The sequence below is a fragment of the Camellia sinensis genome, chromosome 10 (assembly GCF_055761805.1).
Source record: "Camellia sinensis isolate YWXY chromosome 10, ASM5576180v1, whole genome shotgun sequence".
In the NCBI taxonomy this organism is placed as follows: Eukaryota; Viridiplantae; Streptophyta; class Magnoliopsida; order Ericales; family Theaceae; genus Camellia; species Camellia sinensis.
In genome coordinates this window covers 148,800,069-148,807,931 of record NC_138970.1, presented here as the reverse complement: position 1 = coordinate 148,807,931, position 7,863 = coordinate 148,800,069, and the positions used below count along the sequence as shown (strand labels likewise).

Here is a 7,863-nt window from a genome sequence, read left to right as displayed (position 1 = left end):
GATGTGCGAAGATGTCGGAGACCAAGTATGATCCAAAATGGCAGTTGTCGACTGTACGAACAGCAACGCCACAAATGTGTTCACTGTTCCATTTGCGAAGGTAGAAAAAACCATTAGCGTCCAAAACTCGCGCATGTACCAATCATGTGCAACCCTTCGACTCTCGCAACGAACACACAGCGGTAATTCGAACTGTATCATTTTTCAGGTACTTGAATTCAAAACCACATTCCACCGCATATTTGCAAAGTACTGTTCGAAACTTAGTCGCACCACCTTCGAAACTCTGCCCCACATGAGTTGGTCCGTTAGCCCATGGTGTTGATAAGAATGTCTTTTCATCATGTGGACAGTAGTTTGGCAACAAATCAATATCACACTCATTGTTAATCTGGTGAACATCGCGTTTGATTCCACGCGTGCCGGGGCTTGATATGGTGTCCACAAAATCATCGTCTGCTGTTACACAAACATGATTGCGTGACTCGACCATAACCTCGATTAGTTGCAAACGAAAAGAGGATGCAAGGTGAATCATATTTTGCATATCTACATCATTTTGTAATGAGATATTGTTGTAACCCGGAACATTGAAGAACAATCGAACATTACCCGACGTAGACCACCAAATCTATCACACAAAAAATTAACCAAATCGATAAATGCATAAGGGGATTTGAGATTGTATGCGACATTGGTGGACCGAAAACAACACAATAACATAATAATGTCGTCCATCCCTGCATTAAAAATAGTTACAGGCGGTTTAGAAGGTAGGGAGTAAAAGAAGAACGCAGAAGCACTTATGTATCTACCAGACGATAGTTGAATGCACATGCTTAAAAACTCATCAGGAATGGGGGGGCCATAGATGATGATGAAAACTTATGCAACAACCATCATACAAGGGGGGAAATCAACAGAGTACTTGCAGGCGTGTATGCGTACGGCGTTGTAATGCTGATCTCGGTGTAACCCTGAATGTGCTCCCTCTATGATCTGACTATGGTGACCAAATATTGGGCAAAATTTTGTGTGACCTAGTGGAGGAGATGGTATTATAATATGAGCGCAATCCCTAGTTCTGTGCCAAAAGATGGGTATTAAGAAACAGACTTAATTCCTAATTCTGTGTGACCCAGATAAGGAAAGGGTACAAACGACCATAATATGAAAACAAAAATCAAAACAGGACCCACTGGTAATAAATGTTATAACAAATGGGATCTCTTAGTATATGTGTAAATCGGTAGGACTAAATGGGATGTATGATGGTGATATGGGATTTTTTGATAATTTTCCCCCTTTTTCTTTTGTTAAAAAATAAATAACTATCATAATTTTGATAATGTTTTTTAAAATAATTAAAATAATTAGAATCCAATAATTGGGTTATGGATATTCGATTAACTTAATTTTTTATATGAATAATATATTCGACAAACTCCAAAATATGAATGGTTCAAATAATCAAAATAGGCTTAAAATAAATCCTCAAAAACTTCAGAGCAATTGTCACAGCAGCAGTCCCCATATTCCCCTTCCTGAACCATTGGTATTGAGCTTGACTTGAAATTTTTGGGGACTCAAAATTTTCAAAATTTAATAGAATTCACCAAAGTTCTATAAATTTATTGATCAAGTTGACTCTGGAAAACACGTAAATTGTTATTAACCTCCACATTTACCTTTGAAATAAGAGGCACTCTGTTTGGAGCAATTTAAGGTCTAAAGTGAAGTAGCCTTATCCCCCAATTTGAATACCTTTGTGTGAAGTAATAAAATTGAAAAAACATCTGCTATTTTTGTTCTAAACAATTTTCTAGATCTTGATTTAATTGTACTATGAAATAAGTATACTAGAATTATATGAAGAGGTTCATGATATTATAGAGTTTTTTTTTAATTGTAACTAGTTTTTAAACCCTAGGCAAAATCTGAATTGTGGTAATTACAACTGTCTAGCACAAGCAAAAGGGAGATACAGTTTACCTAATTTTCACCAGTGCACATTACCTTGGCAATAGAAGTATGCATTGTGAATTGTCACAATGTTATGGTATGAGTGTAGTTGAAGAATCTGGTGGTGATCTTGGGCGAGAAGACAAGTAAGGCTTAGGGGGGATTTGCAAGGACTCCAGGCCCCCTTCTAGCTTCTCTACCGCCCTGTTCATTGATGGCCGAAGTGAGGGATCAGTTTGTATACACCATAAGCCAGCCATAATCATCTTCCTTGTCTATCCAATATGGAAAATATATCCCACTTGTATGATCAACTTTGACATCAGTAGTCTTTCTTCCTCCAACCATTTCTAGAATCATCATTCCATAATTGTAGACATCTGACTTGTGTGAAATTCCTCTAAAGTTTCTGAAAAATACTTCTGAGGCAATATAACTAGTAGTCCCTCTAGCACCCAATAGTGATACGATAATCTCTTTCTGTGGGCATAATTTAGCAAGGCCAAAATCAGAGATCTTTCGACAAAAGTCCTCATCTAAAAGAATATTGTAACGCTTTATGTCAAAATGAAAAATCCGAATGTTGCAACCATGGTGTAAGTACTCTAATCCTCCAGCAATGCCAACTGCAATTTTGTACAATGCGTCCCATCCCAATTGGTGATATGTCAAGGAATTCCTGTCATATATGAATTTCTCAAGGGATCCATTAGGCATGAACTCATATACAAGAGCTCTATTGTGACCATCAAAACAAAACCCTAGGAGATTTACAATATTAACATGAGAAGTCCTACTAATGGCTGCAACCTCATTAATCAAATCTTCTCCGTTGTCTTTCAATCCTTTTAGAACCTTTACTGCCACAAGGGGGCCATTTTCTAGATTTCCTTTGAAAACACAACCATAGCCTCCTTGACCTAGTTTAACTTTGAAGCAGTTGGTCATTTTCTTGATGTCAGAGTAAGTGTACCTTTTTGGAGCAAGAGATCCTTAATTCTTAGAAAGGCCTCAACATTTCAGTATTTCTCTGTTATGTTCTTTCAAAAGAATGTGGATTGATCATTTTGTGCTAGTTTCCTTGTGATGCAAAACAATAGGATTACTAAAATGCCAATTCCAGCAACAACTGAAGAAGTTGCAAAACAAGAAAACTTAAGCTAATGTGGCAGACAAACAAAAAAATTATCCAAATATACTCATGCATATAAATACTGGCTAATGACGTATATTACTTGTTCTTAAAATCAATCGCAACCTACTTCTTTTTGCAACCACTGGTTAAAAACATTTGACGTATATAGATGCATCTAAATTTATTCATGCTTATAGCTATTGATTAGAGGTATGTTACTTGTTGCTAGAATCAATATCACGTGTTTTGTTCCTACAAATAATGCCAAGGAGAAAAACCTCAGGCAATTTGTTAAGACGGAATCAAAAATTGGGAAGTAATAAACAAGACAAACACACAAGCATACAAAAAGGTATATGCTGTACTTCTATAAGTCTACATCCTTAGGTGAAGAACATGAAAGTGTTTTACTATGAAAATAGAGAACATAATGAGTCGGTTCTCTCTAAATCCCCCCCCCCCCCACTTTACAGAAGCTCCCAAGGTCATGAACCTTGAAACTCCAAAATGATCCCTTACATATAAAGATTCGAATAATACCAAACGGAGTCAATATAGACACAAATGCAAAATGGGGTAATCCAAATGAGGAGGCTTCAAATGAAGAGAGAGTAACTGAAGGAGATGGGGTAGTCAAAATGGGCTAGATCTTCGTCGATCTTAACGTCTTAAAGGGGTTCCACAGACCCTTTCGAATGGAACATTTGGGGTTCCATGGACAAACCCATCTTCAAGAGGTTATAACAAAAAGATGCTCTTTGATAGAATTGGAAATCTTAAGCTTGCTAGAGAAGAATGCTATTTTGTCTAACCAAGTCTAAGAAATCTAGTCGTATGCCTTCTATGAAATAATTACAAGGCGTTGCCATTTACCTTTGCATGTAGTTTGTTTCTTTGGCCTAGCTCTCAAGCTGTGAGAGTTTTTCAGTGCTAGGTTTTGAATGTTCTATTTTAATGGCTTGCTCAGACATCTTTCTTGTCCCCGATAGGGGTGTAACAAGCATAAAAAAAAAACAAAATATCTAGCAAGTAATAAGCATAATCCAACTTGAATTTGGCACATACAACAATTCATAATAATTTAGTAAGCATATTCTGAATGCATGAGCTTATAACTACAGGATAACAGTTAATTAATCAAAACCAACCAAGGTAATGAACCAACATCCATATGGAGCAGACTTCTACAGATTGAAGATTTTGGATTAAATCACAAATAACAGTATGTTTTATGCAGCAGAGAAATTCCAATGCCGTGTTTTGCTTGCTCAATGCTTTTTTTGGATAAGTAAGCCTGCTCAATGCATTGGAACTTGGAGCTGTCGTATCGAGGACAATGGCCTGAGGTTACACTCACCGCATTCCTTTGACACATGAAATCTGCGTGAGAACTCAAAAGCCAATACAGAGAAAAAATCAATGGCATTTTGCTTCTTGCTATCGTTCAACGAAAACACCGGTAGTTGAATAAGTACACAGCTTTATAGAATTCTCTCATTAATAAGAAGAGATTGATGAGGATCATTAGGGTATTTACAATAAACTGTGTAGCCTGAGCAGCCTTTGTAACTGTAATTGTGATTACAGCGAAAGAAATCCTCAATCTGCTTGTCAAGTGCAACGTTGACGCCGATAGGGCATTTGAAGAATGTGAGATTGGGGGAGACTGTAAAAGAAATAGAAGGTGGTGAAATGACTCGAGCTCAAGTAGAAAGTGAAGACATCGCAGCTGTTGGATTTTATGAGGGTTCTATGCTTTTGTTAGAAATGGTTTTGGAAAAATCAGATTTTTCCTCAACTTTGGTCTAATTTTTAAGTGGGACCCATGCGCCAAAGTTGGCGGGTCTAAGTGGTAACGTGTTCTGTGTCGCGTTGTGATTCACGTGGTATATTTGGTTGCTTAAAATCATTATCGGGTGAATGAGAAATTGAAGCCAAAGTGAGCTCCATGGAAATGGTGTTTGTGGTGAAATTTCCATTAAGATTTGAAATAAGGCTTGTCTGACGTTGGTTTGGTGGACAAATTTTGAGTGGGTTTATAAGGCTTGTGTTTGGAACTTTGGGTAGGCCCCAAGGGGCACCCAAGTTTTGAAGAGGAAGAGGCTATGGGCAAAGTGGGCTAGACCCATTGGATCCAAAATAAACACACACGCGCGCGTCGCGGTCGGTCGGGCGAGCTGGGCGCGGGTGCGTGGTGTGAGGTTGGGTTGGGCTTGTCCACCCCAATAATTATCTTTTTGGGTAAAAAAAATTACATTTGAATTTTATTTTTATTATTTGTTTGGAAATAAAATGGCCCTAAGGGGCACCCAAGTTTTGTAGAGGGGGAGGTTATGAGCAAAGTGGGCTAGACCCATTGGATCCAAAACAAACACACGCGCACACCGCCATTTGTCTGTTTGGTCAAGCGCGTGCGTCGCCGTCCGTTAGTTCGATTGGGAGCGCGCGCTGTCCATCCGTCCGTCCGGTCGGGCTGGGCTGGGCTTGGGTGCGGGTGCGTGGTGTGAGGTTGGGTTGGGCTTGTTTGCCCCAATACTTATCTTTTTGGGCAAAAAACATTACATTTGAATTTTATTTTTATTATTTGTTTGGAAATAAAATCTGTCCGTTTTTATTTCAAATTCTAGTTGGAAATAAAATTCAAATTTTGGTTTGCACCTCTTCAGAATTTCTGTACAATTCCATGTTTGTCCAAATAGATCCGAATCTATTCAAATTCAAACCTAAAACAGTTTTTATCTATTTGAAATTTAAACCAGATCTGTCTGAGCAGGTTCTATACGTGTTTAATTCAAATCGAACAGCCACCCCCCCATCTGTAAATAGGTAGTCCCTCATTTGGTTTTTTCACTTAATTTTCGTCCCAAATTCTGCCAGCTCTCTCTGCATTTTGCTGCTTTATTTTCTTGTGAGAAAGAGTGTAAACACAAAGTGTGTTCGTTGTGCGAATAATTTGTAGTGCTGCTATTATTCGTTGTTGATCATTTTATCCTAGGAGATACACGTCCGCAATCTGAAAGCACCGTGAAGATGAATCTGTCGTAAGGACACAGTGTTAAACATTGGACTTGATCATAATTTTGTTTAATAAATACATAAGGTTAGTAATTAATTTACTTTTTTGTTTTATTTATTTATTTTTATCAAATTCTGATTTTGTTTTTGTAACAAAATAAGAAGCTGTTATTGTGTATTTTATTTTCTTTACTAGTTTGATTTTTATAATCAAACAGTTTCTCTCATTTCTTTATTTCTTCTGTTTGTTGTTAAGTACACAAACATTATTTATTCTTAATATAGTGAAGATTGTCAAACATCTTTTTGTCAGAAACATTTAGGACCTCATGATTAAGAAACTTGTCATGAACTTCATACCACCGAAATTGAATTTTGGAATCCCTTCGCTGCAATTTACGGTACACAACCCACAATGGGGATAAGTGATGTCGGAGTAAGGGAACTTGATCTACCCAAGTTTTCCACACTGGAAGTACTCTGGACAGTTTTGGTATGAGTTTGTCTATTGTCCAGCAGACTGCAGAAACTGTAGGTGAGAGAGGACAAAGAAAGCCAAAATAGAGGGAACAACCATTGTCGATTCACAATTTAGTACATAATAAAAGAACCAAAAAAAGTGGGAGAAAAACAAAATTCACTGTTACTTGAAAGGAGATCTCTGTGAGGTGTGTTTGCTTAAATATTGTTTATAAGAAGACTTCTAGAAAAGATGACTAAAAGTAGAGCCAAATGGTCTACTTGTTCACTACAGTGGTTTGTTTGCCAAAGACCGGACAAGTGTTTCCTATTCACCTTCCTCAGTGACCCATCACTATATGAACTTAACCCATTATTCACTCTTAAAACTCTCTCCCATTCTCTCTCCGTATTCTTACATGAAAATTGAAATTTTCAAGAATTTTGAATACCTCAACCAGTCAGGAATTCTGGATTACGACCTCATCCCCAACCATAACCCAATTTAGCTTATTAAAAGTGTATGGTTTAAATTGTTTAAATTGAAATTGATGATAATCAGGCTTGTTTGGTCCCGATCTAATCCTAAGACAAGTGTTTGGGGGCACTGGTCTGGTGTTGGCCAAAGACCCTCTAATATCTTTGTTAGAGGTGTAGACTTAGGCCCTGTTTGTTTGGCTGATTAGGTTAGATGGGATACGTAATATGGTAGGATTGAGTGATAAGATTAAAAATGAGGTGGTATTAAGTTGGAGATAAATGATAACTATACTACTGGATTATTAATACCATGACAATTTATTCTTTGTTTTGTCATCTTCAAATATGATTCAGGTATAAAATTCTATAAATGCCTTTATTAAAAAAATCAATTAAAAAAAAAATCATTACTTCATCTTCTTCTCTTAAAAAAAATAAAAAATAAAAATAAAAAAATAAATAGAATAAGCACAACCACCCACTGGAACAGCCGTGTGCTCTACCCAAAAGTCATGGACCAGTGTCCAAACTCTATTTGAAACATTAATTCCATGCACTCATTTCTCAATCCCAACTTTCCCCCCGCTGTACTAGTCTGGCTGCTCAATGGGATTATGAATCCGACTAGAGTACTAATTCGGTTGTTGATATCACAACCAAACATGCCATGAATGAGACCCACATCTATCATAATTCAATTCCACCACTCATGCAGAAAAACAAATAGGCCTAGAGAGACAGTAGGAATAGAGAGCTTAAGGTTTTTTTGTCCATACATTGGCTCTCTATAGACGGTTTTTGTCTTGGGCTAC

At 37.3% G+C, this 7,863-nt stretch overlaps 1 pseudogene; it reads right to left on the bottom strand.

Annotated features, from left to right (window-relative positions):
• Positions 1 to 2,054: 2,054 nt before the first annotated feature.
• On the bottom strand, positions 2,055 to 2,985 carry LOC114275453 (LEAF RUST 10 DISEASE-RESISTANCE LOCUS RECEPTOR-LIKE PROTEIN KINASE-like 2.4 pseudogene; annotated as a pseudogene).
• Positions 2,986 to 7,863: the final 4,878 nt, after the last annotated feature.